The following is a 20369-nucleotide window of genomic DNA, read 5'->3' on the forward strand; positions in this document are numbered from 1 at the left end:
CAAAGATTAAGAGCCCAAGTTTTAAAATAGGCAATGGATTTGAATGACATTTCTCCAAAGAAGATATACAAGTGACCTAGAAGCACATGAAAAGATGCTCATCATCATCTGTCATCAGAGAACAGCAAATCAAAACCACAGTGAGATATCATTTCACACACTAGGATGACTATAATAAAAAGAGATGGACAGTAGCAAGTATTGGCCAGGATACGGAGAAATTGGAGTTCTCAAACATTGCTGATGGGAATGTAAAATGTTGCAGTGACTTTGGAAAACAGTTTGGCACTTCTTCAAAATATAAGCAGAGTTATTATAAGGTCCCACAATTTCACTCTTGGGTATTTACCCAATAGAATTAAAAACATATGTCCATTGTCTGAGAGTTTATTTCTGTACAGAAAGCAAACTTATGGTTACAAAATGGGATAGGGAGGAAGAGAGGGACAAATTTGGAGTATGATGTTAACAGATATTAACTATTATACATAAAATAAAAAAGCAACAAGGATTTACTGTATAGCACAGGAAATTATATTCAATATCTTGTAATAACCCATATGATATATAATCTGCAAAAAAAAAAAATTTCACTAGCCTGGAAGCTCCATGAGGGCAGAGACCCTCTATCATATTCTCCGCATTATTCTCAGCACCTAGGATTAGTAGAGACTTAATATTGGTCCTATGAATGACTGAATGGATCTGCCTTTTTAAACTATACTGCTGCATGGTATAATTACATACGTCTATCACAGTTTACTTAAAGACTACCCTTTTGACGGACTTTCCGATTGTTCTTTTGCTATAACAATGCTATTCTAAAGATTCTTGCATGTGTCTGTATTTTTTTGTCATTGCATGTGACTGTGAATAGGCAGAGAGCCAACAAGAAATGAATAAATAAGACGATATCCTGTCCTTTTTCCTGACAGCATTTCTATTTCCTTTTCCCACTGAGATTTAAAGTGCCCTTGTACACAAAGTAATTTTCAAACATAAAGAAAGCTTGTTTCTTTTAGTAGCTCAGATTCTAAGAGAAAGTTTCTGCTTTATCATCCAGATTGTATTCTCTGTCCCAGTCTAGTTAGATTTAACATTCTCTTTTATCTCAGAAATCAGCATGGGATTAAAAGAAGATAGAATGAGACCCTTACGATTACCTCTGCAAATAATTTTCAGTTTGATCTTTTGTCACCTTATTCATCTCTGTTGGCTCCCTGCCTGTACAGGTCTTCAACAACTTATACTAAAATGTTAAAAAGTCCAATACTAAAGATATTTATTGGTATTTGTATGTATTAAAATGTAAAAAAAAAAAAAAAGTCCAATACTGAAGATATTTATTGGTATTTGTATTCATTTTATATTTAATAACGGTATATTGATGTAAACAAGTAAGATTAATTTAAGAAAATTAGAGGTTAAAATCTGCTTCTGGAGGGAGTCTTCACAACACGTTTCACCTCAAGGACAAAAACCCATCAACTAAGAGTGTTTATGGGCTGTGTTGTGAAGAATTATTCAAATTCTTTTGATAGGATTTGCTTGGTTTAGTCGCTAAGTCATGTCCGACTCTTTGCGACCCCATGGACTGTAGCCTGCCGGCCTCCTCTGCCCGTGGGATTCTCCAGGCAAGAATACTGAAGTGGGTAGCCATTCCCTTCTCCAAGGGATCTTCCCAACCCGAATTGAACCTGGGTCTCCTGCATTGCAGGCAGATTCTTTACCAACTGAGCTATGAGGAAAGTTCTTGATAGGAGTGCTACAGTCAATTACTGATGTCTGCAAATGGCAAAGGAGAGGAGGGGTGGAAGATGAGAAGTCAATGAAAAGGACACTAAAAAGGGAGGAGAGCGTTCCCAGAAAAACAAAGAGATCCACAGTGTCAAATGCTAGTGGAAGGATTCAGGATCAGGGTAAAGAAAACCCATGGGTTTCTTGTTTAACATTTAAGAAAGCAAATTAAATACTATATGTGATAAGGTTAGTGGTCAAATTATAGTGAGTTGGGGGGATTAAGGAATGAGGCAGTAAGTATATTTCTGAGGTTTTTTGATTTGTGAAATTGTTAGGGACTACATGCTAGAACTGATTTTATTATATATAGTTTTTAAATCTACATTAAATCTAAGATTAGACTGCATCTGAATCAACACAAAACCTAAAGCTAAGGATATCCATCAAATGACTTTGTAGCACCTGATCTTAAGCAGTAAGATTAGTACCATTAATCTAGATTTTATCTCACATTTGTCAAACAAAGAGACACGAGGGAACCATGTCAAGGGTATTAGCTAAACCACCTGGAACAGTGCTTTCTCAGTGTGCAATGCCCTGACCAGTAGTTTCGACATCACGGGGCAACTTGTTACAAATGCAAAATCCCAGGCCCCATCTCAGACTTACCAAATCAAAAAAGCTGGGAGCCTGAACCCAGCCATTTGTTTAACAAGCTCAAAAGGTAACTTGGTTGCACACTTGAGTTATTGTATTATAATGGCACTTTCTTCTTAAATAAGACACATAGTTATTAAGTTACTAATCTACTTGGTGGGCTTGACCTAGATTCTGTACTGCCAAACCCTTTCTAGGGGCTAGAGTCAACTGAAAGTCTTTTAAGGATATTATGGTCTATTGGCCAGCCGTGATATAGTAAGAAAGCTCAGAACTGAAGAAAAGATGCTCACTCACACTGGGTACCAGTGATCTTACAAGTGGGAGAAGTGTCTCTCCTTAAACTCCCTGGAGCTTAAGTAGAAGTCTCAGGTACCTAGAGCCAATTCCTAACACCTCAAAACTACATACAGTCATTTTTGACCTATTTGTCTATGAAGAACGTGCTCTTTATTGAATTTTTGCCTCACTACCCATATGTAACATGTGCCCTGCAAAAATTCTCCCCACCTCCCCTCCTTCACCTTTTTTAAAAAGTTTGGTATATTCTGTGTGGAAGAGGATGTGGCAGGTTTTTTGTTTCGTTTTGTTTTTGTTTAGCTGCCCTGAGTCTTACTTGTGGTACGTGGGATCTTTTGTTGCAGCACACGAATCCCTAGCTGTGGCGTGTGGGCTCAGGAGCTGTGGCGCCTGGGCTTAGTTACCCTGCAGCATGTGAGATCCCAGTTCCCTGCCAAAGGGGTTGAACGGGGCCACCTTTCCCTTCCCTTTTTTTTTTTTTTTTTTACAACAGTTTATTTGTATATCTATTATATTGCTGTTACATATATTACATAATAGTATAATTTTATACTGCATTTCAAAATAATAAGATCCTTTAAAAAGATCCCTTCTTCTATAAAGTGTGCTTCTCCTTCTGAGTTCTGCCTTGTAATTATTGAAGGTCTTTCCTAAGGTAATTAAAACCTGGCTTCTTTGTATAATATCAACCCAGTGTCAGAAAATCGATTATCTAGCCAGTATTTATAGGCAGTGTTGACTCCGCTGAACTTGTGCTCACTACTCAAGGCCCTCTCTTACTTTCTTACTGTGGTTTGGTCCTGATTACCTCCACTGGTCAATCTGTACTATGGGCATGAGGCTTGAAGTGGCAGCCTCACATTTTCCAGCCCTGTATATGCCAGGGAAGGTCTAAGACCAAACCCCACCATTTAGAGCAATAATTGTGTGATTCATATTTGTAAAAACTGGCCAAGAAGATTTATTTTCAGTGGTTTTTTTTTAATAAAAAATTGCAAATGCCCTTTACTAATTTCGTTTATAGCAAAACTTATAGTATGAGTTTAATGGATATCTGCATCATCAGTTTCAAAGCATTTTAAAACTAATTTTATTTATTTATTTTTGACTGTACTGGGTCTTTGTTGCTGCTCGAGCTTTTCTCTAGTTGTGGCAAGCCTCTCTAGTTGTGGTGCAGAGGACTCTCATTGTGATGGCTTCTCTTGTTGCAGACGTGGGCTCCAGGCTGCACGGGCTTCAGTAATTGCAGTGTTGAGGTTCAATCATTGCAGCTCCCAGGCTTTAGAGCACAGGCTCAATAGTTGTGGTGCACAGGCTTAGTTGCTCTGCAGCATGTGGGATCTTCCCAGACCAGGGATCAAACTCGTGTCTCTTGCATTGGCAGGCAGATCCTTAATCTCTGAGCCATCAGGGAAGCCCTCAAAGCATTTTTTACCAATAACCTTAAGAGTGACGTCTTTGTTTCTCCTTCTGAACTTTGTCCTTAGTTTATCTCGTAAATATACAAATCTCTAAACAATCTGTGCTTCAGAATTATCATGTTACCTTGAAATGACTGATCATGTTTATGATTGTTTTAAATTCATATATTCAGCATCTTTGTAATTCATTGAAAAGTTTTCCAAATTTTGAATTCATTGCTACCAAACAAATGCAGGTGCATTATTATCCTCTATTAATCTACATTTCAATTAGTGCAATGAAAAAATCTCATATCACTAATGTTTATTAATAATCATGCAATAGCATTAATGACCATGTTTCAAATTGACATTCGTCAGCATTTAAATTGACAGTATTTTGTTGAAAAACTGTTGAAATGAAAATAATTTCTTCTGCCTCAAAAATAATATTCCTTATAAATCATGCTTTGGTTTGAAAGGAAAAAGGAAGAACATTTATGAAAGTTCATATAAAGATACATCTAGTACATTCTATAATGTGTATTTAATAAACTCAGTTTCTTCAAGAGTAAGTTGAACTGAAATTTCTGACTACTGCCTTAAGTTTATCCGGATTTTGAAATTAACATTTTATTTTCTGTTATGCAAACTTTCCATAAAATCCTAAATTTGAAATACTTCACTTAAAGACATTTCCATTGCAGGGGAGAAAACCCATAAATTAGCACCATAATAATTATAAAAGTGTAAAACAGCTGGAAAGAAATCCATACCTCTTTTGCTATTGGAGTAGAGGTGAGGAATGTTTTTCCAGGTCTAAAGCAAATCAACAACAAGGTGAAAAGTTCCCAGTTGGTAATAATTACCAATTCAAACTATAAAAGGCTAATGTGTATTATCACCAGCTTGGAAATCTTCATTGCCAGACTTACACTGATCTTCCTGTGCATATTCAAAGGAGAGTAAGATAGTGATTTCCAATATTATATACATATTAATGTATCATTAATAATGTCAGGAATATTATTAACCTACATATGCTATATTTTTCAAGGTTCTCAATATATAAATGTTTCAAGTAAGTATTCAATATAAATTCTGATAATATAGGTTGGCATTTTGTAAAAAGATTCTACTTCTGTATTGTGGTATTTCAAGAACAGTATTCACAGTATTTTTATGTTACAGAGAGTACTCTCATTAGAATTAAAATTACATTTATATTTCAAAATTTAGTAATATGTAGAACCACAGGAGAGAGGAACAGTAGTTTTTTCTTCAAGAGAAAGAAGTTCCCTATTTCTGGTTGTTATTTAAAACAATGTATTAGAGTTTTGCATAATCAGGGTTAACATTAATGATTTACTCTTGCTGTCTTTGATAAAGTCCTAAAACTAACCAGCAGAAAGTTGTAAATTTTAGTATTATCTATAAAATGTATTATTTTACACCTAAATGTCAAGTAAACAAAATTCACCCTAATGCTTTCAGATGAACTATTTAATTTTAAAAAAATTAGTTGGATATTTAAAAGAAAGCCCTTTTTGATGCAAGTTTTAAAATTTACACATAAATTACTTCTATGACTTTGTAACTACATTTTAATTTTCCTTTAACAATGCTGTAGGGAGGCATAAGTTCCTCCTACAGTCAATATCTGGAAGAGCAAGTTTTCATGTGCTATTGCTGTCAATACAGACACTCTGTTCTTGGAGCTTAGAGGCTGCTTTTTTCTAAAACAGAGATTGCAGCAAAGGTTTCTAAATGGGTGCAAGACATTTTAATGTAGCCATTTTAAGTGGCCATTTTGGTACTTTGATTTTTTTTTTTAAGTTTATCACAACTTAATAAAACTTATGAAGGAGGAAACAGAACAGGCTCCATCTTGAAAGCAGGACTCCATCTTGGGCCGGACTGTGGACTTTGAGCTATATGCCCAGTATCTATGGAAATGATATACCAACTGGAAAACCAGGCCCCCCGGATGGAAGAACCCCAGGGCTCATACCTAGACTCTCCATTGCCTAAAAGAATACCCTAATTATCTAAGTCACCAAATAGAATCATAAATTCTATTATGCTCATTGGGGTATGACCACAGGCCTATTGATAATTGTCCACTGTTAACTACCTAGGCTTAAGGTATATGAATCACGGGTTAACTTTGATTGTATCTTTCTCTTCCTTTGTTCAGACTAGTTTCAGGGAATTTGGGGAGGTGGGTTTGGGCACGTACACTTATGGTATATAAGGTTTTCACAAAAACTTGTTGGGGTCCTTGGCTAAGAGGAGACCCTGCCTCGGGCCTGCCGGTGTAATAAACTGCACTCCACTGTTTGCATTGTCCTTCTGAGTGAGTTTGTTTCCCGGAACGCATGGCTACAACACTTACTCCTAGTTTCATGAAAAATTAAAATATAACAGATACAAAGGGAAGAATAGAAGTCTTCCTCCCGGTCAAATAATTTCACTCCTCAGAAATAACAATTGTTAAAAAAAAAGAAATAACCATTGTTGACCCTGTAGACTTTTTTTTAAATGTATACAGTAGCATAAAAATCCCTTTGACAATTAAATAAAAATGAGCTTTATATACGGTTCTGTACAGTTTCTTCATTTAAAAATGTGTATGAAGGATCTACCTAATTTTAATAGCTACATATTATAGTACTCGTCTTTAAAAAGTATTTATTTGGCTAAAATTAATTAGTTGCAGCAGGCAGGATCTTCCATTGCAATACACATGCTCTCCAGTTGTGATGTGCAGGCTTAGTTTCTTGGTGGCATGTGTGGTCATAGTTCCCAGACCAGGGATGGAACTCATGTCCTCAGCACTGGAAGAAGAATTCTTAACCACTGGACCACCAGGAAAAAAATCCCATATTATTGTATTCTTGTAGCATAGTTTAACCAGTGTTCTATTTACAAATATATTGTTAGATTTTTAAAAATTACAGATACAGTGACTATCCTTGTAGACACATTTTAACGCTTTTATGCAAAGTATAATTGACAAGTCAAAGTTTCTGTGAATTTTTTTGTTGATGTCAAACTGCCCTTCAGATAGGTTATATAAATTCATAGCACCACTAATAGTATATGCGAGTACCTGCTTCATCTTCACTTTATAATGTATATACTTTTGTTCTGTTTCAATATTTTTTTATCACAAATGTGAATCACCTTTTCAAAGTTTATAATTTTCTAAAGAAGTGAGATAATTTAAATTCAGTCCTTTTCTTTTATGGCTATACTGTTTTTCTAAAACTATTGCTGAATCTACCATCTTTTATTTATTATTCTGAAATGTCATCTTTGTCATATACTAGATTCCCTTATAAATATTTGTCTCTTTCTGTATTCTTTATTCAGCTTCATTGATTTATCTGATTGCTAAGAGTTTCAAGTACTGAGGCTCTAACAGTTTAAAATTCTTGTAAAACTAATCCTTTATTAGTTCTTAAAAAATTTTTTTCCATCTACTCTCATATTTCTGGAAGAATTTTGGGAGGCAGTCGGGTCTCTTTATTGTGGTAAGCTATATATAGAGTTTACCATTTTAACTGTTTTTAAGTGTATGGTTTTGTTGTGTATATTCACATTGTTGTGCAACCATCAACACCATTCATCCTCGGAATCTAGGCACATTCTAATAACACTTGTTCAAGTTCCAAAACATAATGCTGTTGATATTCTGGTTGTTATTATACTCAATGTATAGATTCATTTACATAGAAACACTATTTTTACAACATTAAGTGTTTCTAACCAAGCACAGTGTTTTTCCATCTCATTCACTCATTAAACACTAACTTAAACATCTATGGAGTGCCTATTCCACCAGGAATTCTACTAGGCACTAGAGATACAAATATAACTACAATACTGTATCTGTTATCATGTTGGTTGGTTGAGTGTCTAAGTCGTGTCTGACTCTCTCAACCCCATGGACTGTAGTCCTTCAGGCTCCTCTGTCAAGGGGGTTAAATCCAGTAGGAGAGAGAGAGACTAAGCAAACAATTGCACATGTAAAATTGTGCAATTTTAAGCTTTAAAGGAGAGATACATAGTGGGCCTCTATTAAATGATTTGATCTAAACTTGGGGGTCTGGGCTGTCTTCCCTGAAGACGTGACAATCAAGCTCACTCAGATCATACTCAAATATACTCAAAGCATCTTCAATATCCTCCAACTGGCTTCAAATAAGCCCAGCACATTTCTTAGTGTCAGGCGAGTGTATGCTTCTCGGTTCTTGTCTCGTCACTATGATTTGGAGCAATGGACATTAAAGCCCTTGGCACGTCACAGCTCTCGGGTCTTAAACAAACCGTGTCATAGCTCTTAGACAAATCAGTGTTGCAGCTCTATTTTATTTAGAAGATAGCAGGAGAATCCAAGACTCGAAGAGAAGACAGTGGAGGAGTGCATGGGGAGGGAGAAAGAGAGAGACAGAGTGTGCGCATGCACACAGGAGAGAGAGTCCAAGAGAAAGCACTTTGACTCCTCCTTTTATATGTTTTTTCCTCCACCTGGGCCTGCCCTATGCAAATTGGGCTCAGCCAGGAGTGCTGTTCTACCTGAAGTCCTCACTCTGGTCCTCGAACCTTTCTTTGACCTTCCTTTGTTTTATTTTCACGGGCTTTTCCCTTCCTTGTCTTTTAGCCACCGCCATTTTGGACTCCTTTTCCCTATTCTACCTACCTAACATTCCCCCCTCAAGAGATGGGAGGCCCAATTTTTCAGGAATAGGGGCGTTGAGATCTTTCTGGCTACTTCCTGCTGAACTGTGAGGAGACAAAAACCGAGGAGCATACACTCGCCTAAAATTAGGTTTTCCCCTGAGTATAAAATCTCTTAAATGGTATTACATGGTATCTTTTCATTTTCTTTTCTTTAATTGGAGTGTAATTCTTCACAATGTTGTGTAAGTTTCTGCTTACACAGTAAGTTACACAGTAAGTTAACGAAGTTACTTTCTAACTGCGTCTTTTCTATTTATGGGAAAGCTATTGAACTTGTATATTAAATTTGTAAATAGCTGCCTTTGGGATTTTCAACTGTTTTTGAGGGAACTAATTCTCTTTTTCTTGTACATTTTGCCTCAGCCAGTAAGATAGGAATGTCTGCCAAAACTTTCATTCTTTGGGAAGTTTTAGGCAGATGCTGCTGTCTTCTCTTCACCTCTGTGAATGCAAGAATGATTTATCTATTTGGTGAGATGGTGAGAATATGACATCGGGATTGAATAGAATTAATAAGTGAAAGGTGACCCATCTCTCTTGGCTCTTGATAGTCAATGAGAAAGGCAGATCCACGTCCACTCTGCAGCAGGACTGTTTCACATGTTTGCTTTGTTGACATAGCTCTCCTGCTATAAACAGGATGCTTGAATTCCACACACTGTGTAACTTCACTGTGTAAAACTGTTAGGCCAAGAAAAAAAATGGAAATTATTTTTTCATTCTTACATCTTGTATTTTCATCTATTTTAAAATGCAATTAAATACTTAATGGAAAATAAAATACTTAATGGTGTCAGCCTGGAGAGTTTGATTAAAGAGCATTCTGTCCGTGAAGTACTTATTACTCACCAGATCCAACAATCACCAAACTTGATTGCACATTCATTATAAAAAATTTTTAAGTATCTATTGCTAAACTTTACTTAATTATCCACTATTATATGTACTATTATATAATTATATGTACTTATATATATATTTATACAAATATTATTATATATACTATTATAATGCCCTTTGTATTACAATATATACATGGAATTGAAATTGCTAAAAGATGAGAATTCTAAAATAATTTCTACTTTACTTATTAATGACTCAAATATTTTGCTGCCAGCAATAATTATTATAATTCCATTTCTTTTAAAATCTTAGTTTAACATTTTGAATATAAAGCATCTTGAAAGTTTTATAATACTTTCAATTTATTTCACTTCTTGGTTTAAATGTCTATAATGTAACTTATATGCAGAATCACGAGAAATGCTGGTTTAAATGTCTATAATGTAACTTATATGCAGAATCATGAGAAATGCTGGAAGAAGCACAAGCTGGAATCAAGATTGCCAGGAGAAATATCAATAACCTCAGATATGCAGATGACACCACCCTTATGGCAGAAAATGAAGAAGAACTAAAGAGCCTCTTGATGAAAGTGAAAGAGGAGAGTGAAAATTTGGCTTAAAACTCAATATTCAGAAAACTAAGATCATGGCATCCGGTCCCATCACTTCGTGGCAAATAGATGGGGAAACAGTGGAAACAGTGGCTGACTTTATTTTTCTGGGCTCCAAAATCACTGCAGATGGTGACTGCAGCCATGAAATTAAAAGACACTTACTCCTTGGAAGAAAACTTATGACCAACCTAGAGAGCATATTAAAAAGCAGAGACATTACTTTGCCAACAAAGATCCGTCTAGTCAAGGCTATGGTTTTTCTAATGGTCATGTATGGATGTGAGAGTTGGACTGTGAAGAAAGCTGAGCACCGAAGAATTGATGCTTTTGAACTGTGGTGTTGGAGAAGACTCTTGAGAGTCCCTTGGACTGCAAGGAGATCCAACCAGTCCATCCTAAAGGAGATCAATCCCGGGTATTCATTGGAAGGACAGATGCTGAGGCTGAAACTCCAATACTTTGGCTACCTCATGCGAAGAGTTGACTTATTGGAAAAGACCCTGATGCTGGCAAAGACTGAGGGCAGGAGGAGAAGGGGACAACAAGGAGGGACAAGGAGGAGAAGGATGAGAGGGTTGTATGTCATCACTGACTCAGTGGACATGAAAGAAAAGAAAGAAAGTGAAGTCACTCAGTCGTGTCCAACTCTTTGCGACCCCACGGACTGTAGCCTACCAGGTTCCTCCATCCATGGGATTTTCCAGGCAAGAGTACCAGAGTGGGTTGCCGTTGCCTTCTCCAGGGGATCTTCCTGACCCAGGGATTGAACCCAGGTCTCCCACATTGCGGGCAGATGCTTTACCGTCTGAGTCACCAGGGAAGTTCAAACATGAGTTTGGGTAAACCCTGGGTGTTGGTGATGGACAGGGAGGCCTGGTGTGCTGCAGTCCATGGGGTTGCAAAGAGTCGGACACGACTGAGCAACTGAACTGAACTGAACGTATAAAAAACCATACCTTAAAAAGGTACTAAGATTTAAAAGGAAGTGGTACAAAATGAGTATTCTCTTTTTTTCTTACATATATCCTAATTATGGAAAGGTTTTTGTTGAAATTCCACTAGAAATATCTATCTTCCCTAATATCAGTCAGATGTTATATATTTGTATCTGACATATGGATTAAGTATCTATTGTCACTCTTCATTTGGAAAATTTTCAAACAAGTTTGACAGTTCTGTTTCCCAATATCAGCATACTTGAATTTTTACAGATGACAAATCATTTTCAGCAATAAAGTCAGAGAATGTTAGAAACATTGCCAAACATGTTTTCAAATTGTACTTGTTTTTGATAAGCAGTTACTTTCCCATTCATTGTTAAAAGGTCACTGTTACCTTGAAAGAACAGATAAAGTGTTCCTTTCTTCTGTCCCCCAAAATATCTGCCAACATTGCATTTTACACAGTCACTTGTCAGCACAGGAACGGACAAGAAATTTGAAACTTTCCTTTTAGTAAAAGGAAAATGTGAAACTCATCTGCACTTTGGCCACTCTTTTAAGGATTCTGCCACAAATATCAGTAAACCTTTCTTTGTTGTAATAAATATTTTTATGCTCACTCTACAGATAATAAAAACTACTGTAAAGACCTTACACTGAATTTTTTGTCTTATTTTTTATTAAAATAGATGACATCCTACAGAAGTTCAGTCTGGTGCCAACTTCCCTGTTATTTAACTTACCAATGAAAAATCTAATGATTTGATTTCACATGTGTCATTAGCACTGTAACCAGGTTCCAGAGAATTAATTTATCCTGGTGAAATCAGTTGCTCCACTAAGAAAATCAGTTTTGTTTTCCCATGTAAAATTGTTTTTATTAGCAAAGTCATTTATTATTGAAAATATAACCTTTCTGGAATATATTTTTTTAATGGGTCAAGAGAAATAGTTCTTCCTATATTTCATCCTTAACTCAGAATTTAACAAACACCATAAGCTGAATCAGATGAGAAATACTTCCATCCAAATTAACAGGAGCCCTCCACACTGCATAATTTGTTTTAGTACTTGAATCTTCAACTTTGCACAATATTTTCTATACATATACACTTTAGTATATGTTATCTGAATAATCTATTTTAGTTTGTCTCTTTAAAAATTGTTTATTTTAGCTATTTTAACTGTTGCAGGAAAGATATATTTCTCCAGTGGTGTATGAATTGATTTCTTTTTAGTTACTGCAATTTTTGTCTTGTTTTGTCTTCCACTTTTAGGTAAGAAACCGCAGAAGAAAACTTAGAAATCTAAACATTTACCACTTAGTTTAGTGCAATTGTATAAAGTGTTACATGTCACATAATTTTAAATATCATTCAAAAGATTGTTGAGATTTAACTTCATATTCTGGATGTATCAATTTTAAATACCTTGCAAATAGTGTTTTTATATTACCATCAGCTAATACCTCAATCCATTATGGCCACTAAGGCAAAATTCATTTGCTAGAAAAGTGGATAGAAATCTGTATTTAAAATTATTTCTTTTGGGTTGCACTGGGTATTCACTGCTGTGTGCAGGCTTTCTCTAGTTGTGGCAGGCAGAGGCTATTCTTTCATTGCAGTGAATGGGCCTCTCATTGCAGTGGCTTCTCTTGTTGAGCACAGGCTCTGGGTGCACGGGCTTTAGTAGCTCTGGAGTGCAGGCTCAGTAGTTGAGACTTGTAGGCTCTGGAGCAGGGGTTCAGTAGTTGTGGTGTACAGGCTTAGCTGCTCCACAGTACATGTAATCTTCCCAGACCAGGGATTAGACACATGTCCCCTGCACTGGAAGTTGGTACAGTTGTACCACCAGGGAAGTCCCAAATAGTCTTCCTTTGAGTTTCTAATTATTTTGGCTGACTTGTTAGATCTCAATTAAAAAACTGTCATTTTTATCACATGTTTTGGATAAGAAGAGGTTGTCCTGAAAGGAGGAAAAATCTAGTCCTTCCTTTTGGTTATTGTTTTTGCTTTTATTATTGATCTTTTTGTCTTGTCTTCTTTGCATAACTGTTTTAACATCAAGTATTTTACTATCTCATGTCAGTTTCTCAAGAAGCAGAGTCTGAGGTAAGGATTCTTGTGCCAGTGAATTTTGGAGAAACTGAGGGATGTCAGATGAAACCTGTAAGGCAGTGCAGGAAACAGAACAGCTCAGGGAAAGGGGCTCGGCAAAGATGTGGGTTTACCTGAAGTTTATCCTCAATTTGATCAAAAAAGCTCCAGTGCATGGATGGCACCATGGAGTTGTGTGTGTCACCTCCAAGAAGGGAGGCAAGACTTTTATATCCCCTTATCATTGAGTCATTGGCTATAGGCCACCTGGAGTTGGGGGTTAGAGGTTGGTGGTAATTTCTAATCTCCCTGATTAGGTAACTCCCATCATTTAAGAACAAGCCTGCCAAGCAGAAGGGTATAGCTATGAGCTGTTAGCAGCCAAGAGTCATATGAAGAATGCAATGACCAGTAAGGAGGATCTTGGCAGGGTACCAATATCCATTTTGTGAGATTACTTTAGTTAAAACTAGGTGTCACGATTGGTAACTCCTTTACTTTACTACTGTACAATGTGTCACAATGTCCTGAAAAGGAATAATAAACACAAGAGGGTGACAGTTGTGGAATTCCTGCTTGTGTTGGTGGATACCCACTACCTTATGTGACCATCTGACCTTCCAACTGAGTAATGATGAAAGTGATATTCCACAGATGAATAAAAATTAACCTATTTTCAGACAAAAAAGAGACAAATACAAGTTCTAATATTTTTTTTCTGAACCTCAGTAAGTCACCTTGCAAACTCTACCTTGGAGATCACTGTACCAGACTCTAATGCCCAGGCTGATAAAACAAGGACATGAGACCTATGAAATACGTGATAGAAAAAGCTGGTACTCTGCGTCCTTTCACCGCCTCTTTCAGTGTCTTTTTTCTTATGTGTATGCCCTGTCCTATGTTTGCCTGCTGTTTTCATACTGTATATCTTCAGGCTTGCCAGAAACTCTCATTCTCAGCACAGCCTTTCTTTCTTTTTATTTTAGCACAGCCTTTCTAAATAAAAAGTTTCTATACATAAAAACAACAACAACGATCCAACAAGGAAATGAGCATGAAATAGTTCACTGAAATGTAAACACACTTATAGATATTTCATGGAGATCAAGTTTGGCAGTACCAATCAAAATGTAAAATGCATATCCTTTGACCCAACAATTGTTTCTAATTTATGCAAAAGATATACTTGTGTATGTGCATAAAGAGGCATGAACAAGGATATAGGCATCTGTGGATTTGCAAATATGTAAAACAGAGCAACTCTTCTTACTACTCTTTCATTTTGGAAAATATATTTTTCGTAAAATATTATTTATATTACCATGTAATGTGTTTAATGATACTGTTACTTAAAATAAGTAAATATTTTAAAATTTTAATTTCAAATATAGTATAGATGTCAATGAATAATGGACATACACAAAAACTTTTGGGGGTCCTAGATAATTGTTAAGAGTATAGAGAGGTCCTGAGACCAAAATGTTTGAGAACTGTCTAGAAGGTCTAGAACTGCCTAGAGAATGTTGTCTTCATCCACCTTTTCTCTCTCCTCTCTCCTTCAGCATTATCATATTCCTTCTAGTACACAGAGATTTGTGTTATTCCCTCTACTTGAAGAGATGGAACTCTGTATTCACTACAGTACCCAGCAGTGCTTTGCATGTAATGGAAGTTCAATGAGTATTTTTCCAATAAGTATTTGCAGAATTAAAAAACGAATGTTGGTCTCCCATATTTCTTCTAAACCTGCTCTCCTTTTCAAATTTATCTTTATTTGACTCTGTTTTTCATTATAGGTAGCCATTGACTTATCTCTCTTTCCTTTCATTACCTTCTCAGATTAAAAGCTTCTCAGCAAGCTCTTCACTTCTCTTTTCACTTCAGCAAGCTCCATGCCAAGTGTGGTGACTTCTATGGGTGACAACGTGACAAGAAATTAGGCCAGGAATTCAGTCTTGCCTCTTGCTGACTAATATACCAAGCTTCCTTGGGTATTGGTAGTGATATATTATTCTTGCTCAAGAGCCTGCAGAATCTGTTTACCAGCTCAGGTGTAAGCACCTTTGTTTGTGTTTATGCTCACAACTTTATCCCACTTACCAACCTTATCTCCCATGAATTCAGAACATACCCTCTCTCTTCAGACAGGCTTCCACATGCTCTCTCCCAATGACAGATGTTTTGTACTGGCTAATCTCACTGCCTAGCTAGATATTACTTATATTTTAACCCATTTAGTTTCCATGCTGCTGCTGCTAAGTAGCTTCAGTCGTTACCGACTCTGTGCGACCCCATAGACGGCAGCCCACCAGGGATTCTCCAGGCAAAAACACTGGAGTGGGTTGCCATTTCCTTCTCCAATGCATGAAAGTGAAAAGTGAAAGTGAAGTCACTCAGTCGTGTCCAGCTCCTAGCAACCCCATGGACTGCAGCCTATCAGGCTCCTCCATCCATGGGATTTGCCAGGCAAGAGTACTCTCCATCAAATCTGCAAATACCTTCTTTTCTTCATATATCATCATAGTAAACATGTACCTTGCCAAGTGCCAAGCTCTGGACTAGACACTGGTGACAAAAGTCAAATTAAACACAATCCCCGTATCCAACAGGGAAGACTGACATGATCATAATAAATACTATGTTCTAAGCATGTGTGTGTTGTAAAATGTGTTATCTCATGTAATGCTCAACACAAGCCTATTACGTCATTTGCCTTACTTCTTACTTTCTTGTCTAAGAAATGAAGGAAGTGGATGCTAAATGGATGTGTCACTTGTTCTGTCATGTATCCAGCAAGTGCTAGAGTCTTTGACTCCCAGCATTGGAGTTTTTAGTTATTATCTTATACTTCCTGAGTGAAACAGAATCAGAGTGTTAAGGGCAAAGTGGTTGGGGAGCAAGGAAGAAAAAGCCTTTTTTTCTGGGAGGAACGGTTGGGTAGGAACTGTAAGAGAGGGTTACATGGTGTCCTTCCATATGGTCACAAAGAGCCCAAACACACAAACAAGCATCACCAAGGGCACGAAGCTATGAATGAGGCACCGACTTGGGCAAGTTGTTGCTACTTCTCTTAGATTCTCATAGAATAGGTCACTGTCTATACTTTCAGTCACACTTCAAACTCACTGAAGTGAGTTTATTTTTTATGCATCTGTTTCTACCATTAGACAGTGCAGTGAGGATGAGGAAGGTATCATATTCATCTTTTTATACTTTTTATATGTATTGCTCACAGTAGGTGCTCAATACATGCTCTTAAAGGAGTGAGTGACTGGAGTGCAGGATGTGTAAGGCTGGGGAGAAAGGGGTGGTAAATGAAATCAGAAGGTAGGTGGAGCTTGATTTTAAAAAGCATGCTCTGGAATTTAAGGCTTATTTGTAGGTAAAAGGAAGCATGGAAGCAAAGAAGGTTTTTTGTTAACAGTACATACACTTTCCCAAAGTAATACAAGTCTATAGTTTTAAAAAGACATAGTACTGCCATAAAAAAGAATGAAATAATGCCATTTGCAGTAACGTGCGTGGACCTAGAGATTATCATAGCAAATGAAGTAAGTCAGAGAAAGATAAATACGTATTACTTACAGAGTCTAAAAAAACGATACTGATGAACTTATTTACAAAACAGAAATATACATAGACATTGAAAACAAACTTATGTTTACCAAAGGGAAAAAGAGGGGAGGGATAAACTAGGATTAACAGATATACATGATTATATATAAAACTTATCTATAAACAGAAAGGACCCACTGTATAGCACAGAGAACTATATTCAATATCCTGTAATAACCTATATGGAAAAGAATCTGAAAAAGAATATGTGCTATATATAATATGTATATATTGTATATATATAATTGAATCACTTTATTGTACACCTAGAACACTGCAAATAAACTACAATTAAAAAAAAAATAGTACTAAAACAAGAAATAGTACTAAAACTCTTTTACAACTAAAAGAGTAGTTCCCTGCTCTTCTCCCAGTCTTGTTCACTAGGCAAATAGCCTCAATTCTTGTTTACTCGAATTTACAGCCATATTTCTAATCAGTGTTCTTAAATGGCTATTTTTAAAATTAATTTTAGACACTGACTTCCCAGCATGGTGGATAAGGACTCTTTCTGCCATGGTCTACTCCCTCATTATTGTGAATGCATGTTCACCCTGCATCAGCTCAGTTCAGCTGCTTAGTCGTGTCAGACTCTTTGCAACCCCATGAACTGCAGCACGCCAGGCCTCCCTGTCCATCACCAACTCCCAGAGTTCACCCAAACCCATGTCCATTGAGTCAGTGATGCCATCCAACCATCACATCCTCTGTCATCCTCCTTCTCTTCCTGCCCTCAATCCTTCCCAGCATCAGGGTCTTTTCAAATGAGTCACCTCTTCACATCAGGTGGCCAAAGTATTGGAGTCTCACAGTACTTGTCATTAGCTGAAATTACACTATATACTTTTAATATAAATTATACTTCTAGTGTCTTCCCACCGGAAAGTAAACTGTGTGAAGACAGGCACCTTATTTTAGCACTACAATTCCAGGAGGTAAAATATACCGAGTACATAACAGGTGATCTATAATATTTGTTAAATGAATTAATCAACTCATATTAAGGAGAAATATTTTCTAAATAAAGCACATTTTTTGTAAATTCCTGGCCATAATAGGTGTAGTTCTTATATTGCTTTTGCAGAGTGGTTTCCATTTCTCACTTTTTATTCTCCAGTTTCCTAACTATGCCCAGAGGCCTCTTTGTACAGAAGAAAGGATCATAATGGCAAACATTTCATGTTATAGTCATTTACCTCTATCTTACCATCTACCTACTTAAAGATCAGACAAAACTTTGATGTCCTTGCTTTTCCTTATCTCTTTTATCTGTGTGTGTGTGTGTGTGTGTGTGTGTGTGTATAGGGGGCAAGGCTGTGCTTGGACTTTGCTGCTTGGGCTTTTCTCTAGTTCCAGCAAGTGGGGCCAGTCTCCAGTTATAGTGCATGGGCTTCTCATTGTGGTGGCTTCTCTTGTTGCAGAGCATGGGCTCTAGGGCACTCAGGTTTTGGTAGTTGAGGCACCGGGCTCAGTAGTTGCGGCTCCCAGGCTCTAGAGCACAGACTCATTAGTTGTGCTCTAGACTTACTTGCTCCCCGGCATGTGGGATCTTTCTGGATCAGGGGTTGAACCTGTATCTCCTACATTGGCAGGCAGATTCTTCACCACTGAGGCACCAGGTAAGCCCACTCTTCCTTATCTTAGCTGATCAAATAGGCAGTCAAGGCATTTACAAAGAGGGAGATTTGTTTTCTCCTGCACAGAGCACTCTCTCAGAGGTGGGGGACAAAAAAAATAATTTAGGTCACTTAGTCTTGGTATTTATAACTTTGAAAGAAACCATTTGCTTCCTTTCACTGTTCATGCTGCTCTGCTGCTGCTGCTAAGTCGCTTCAGTCGTGTCCGACTCTGTGCGACCCCATAGACGGCAGCCCATCAGGCTCCACCGTCCCTGGGATTCTCCAGGCAAGAACACTGGAGTGGGTTGCCATTTCCTTCTCCAATGCATGAAAGGGAAAAGTGAAAGTGAAGTCGCTTAGTCGTTCCCGACTCTTAGCAACCCCATGGACTGGAGCCTACCAGGCTCCTCCATCCATGGGATTTTCCAGGCAAGAGTACTGGAGTGGGGTGCCATTGCCTTCTCCGCATGCTGCTCTAAGTATAGTCAAATACATGTTTTGAAATATGTATTTTCTTAGTATGGAAGATTTATAGGAAAAATTAATACTTGCTACAAGTTTAAGTGGGAAATAATTACCAAAGTCATCAGTTTTGTAGTACAACCAACAACTACCATGCTACTGTTCAGCTTCTAAGTTGTGTCCAACTCTGCAACCCCATGGACTGCAGCATGCCAGGCTCCTCTGTTCTCCACTATCTATTGGAGTTTGCTCAAATTCATGTACTCTGAGTTGGTGATGCTATCTAACCATCTCATCCTCTGCCGCCCCCTTCTCCTTTGCCTTCAATCTTTCTCAACATCAGGGTCTTCTCCAATGAATAAGCTCTTTGAATCAGGTGGCTGATGTATTGGAGCTTCAACATAAGTTCTTCCAATGAATCTTCAGGATTGATTTCCTTTAGCACTGACTGCTTTGATCTCCTTGCTGTCCAAAAGACTGTTAAAGAGTCTTCTCCAGCATCACAGTTTGAAGGCATTACTTCTTTGGTTAGCTTTCTCTATGGTCCAACTCTCATATCTGCATGACTACAGGAAAAACCATAGCTTTAATTATATGCAAAAGGAAAGACATACCCATTTGAATGCAGAGTTCCAAATAATAGTAAGGAGAGATAAGAAAACCTTCCTCAGTGATCAGTGCAAAGAAATAGAGGAAAATAATAAAATGGGAAAGATTAGAGATCCCTTCAAGAAAATTAGAGATACCAAGGGAACAATTCATGCAAAGATGGGCTCAATAAGGGACAGATATGGTATGGACCTAACAGAAGCAGAAGATATTAAGAAGAGGTGGCAAGAATACACAGAAGAACTGTACAAAAAAGATCTTCACAACCCAGATAATCATGATGGTGTGATTACTCACCTAGAGCCAGAAATCCTGGAATGTGAAGTCAAGTAGGCCTTAGGAAGCATCACTATGAACAAAGCTAGTGGAGGTGATGGAATTCCAGTTGAGCTATTTCAAATCTTAAAAGATGATGCTGTTTAAGTGCTGCACTCAATATGCCAGCAAATTGGGAAAACTCAGCAGTGGCCATGGGACTGGAAAAGGTCAGTTTTCATTCCAATCCCTAAGAAAGGCAATGCCAAAGAATGCTCAAACTACCACACAATTGCACTCATCTCACATGTTAGTAAAGTAATGCTCAAAATTCTCCAAGTCAGGCTTCAGCAATATGTGAACCATGAACTTCCTGATGTTCAAGCTGGTTTTAGAAAAGGCAGAGGAACCAGAGATCAAATTGCCAACATCCGCTGGATCATGGAAAAAGCAAGAGATTTCCAGAAAAA

The 20369-nt window shown here is 37.3% G+C and overlaps 1 long non-coding RNA gene across 1 annotated transcript in view; it reads right to left on the reverse strand.

The window, feature by feature from the left end:
* Nucleotides 1–8768: 8768 nt before the first annotated feature.
* The window catches only part of LOC104993492, a 22895-nt gene continuing 11294 nt past the window's right edge, over nucleotides 8769–20369 (reverse strand). The window contains exons 2-3 of the long non-coding RNA XR_825836.1: nucleotides 15171–15250; nucleotides 8769–9524 (exon numbers count right to left, since the gene is read on the reverse strand). This is a non-coding gene — a long non-coding RNA (uncharacterized LOC104993492). The remainder of the gene's footprint in view (nucleotides 9525–15170; nucleotides 15251–20369) is intronic.

The sequence above is a fragment of the Bison bison genome, unplaced genomic scaffold, assembly GCF_000754665.1.
Source record: "Bison bison bison isolate TAMUID 2011002044 unplaced genomic scaffold, Bison_UMD1.0 scf7180017864239, whole genome shotgun sequence".
In the NCBI taxonomy this organism is placed as follows: domain Eukaryota; kingdom Metazoa; phylum Chordata; class Mammalia; order Artiodactyla; family Bovidae; genus Bison; species Bison bison.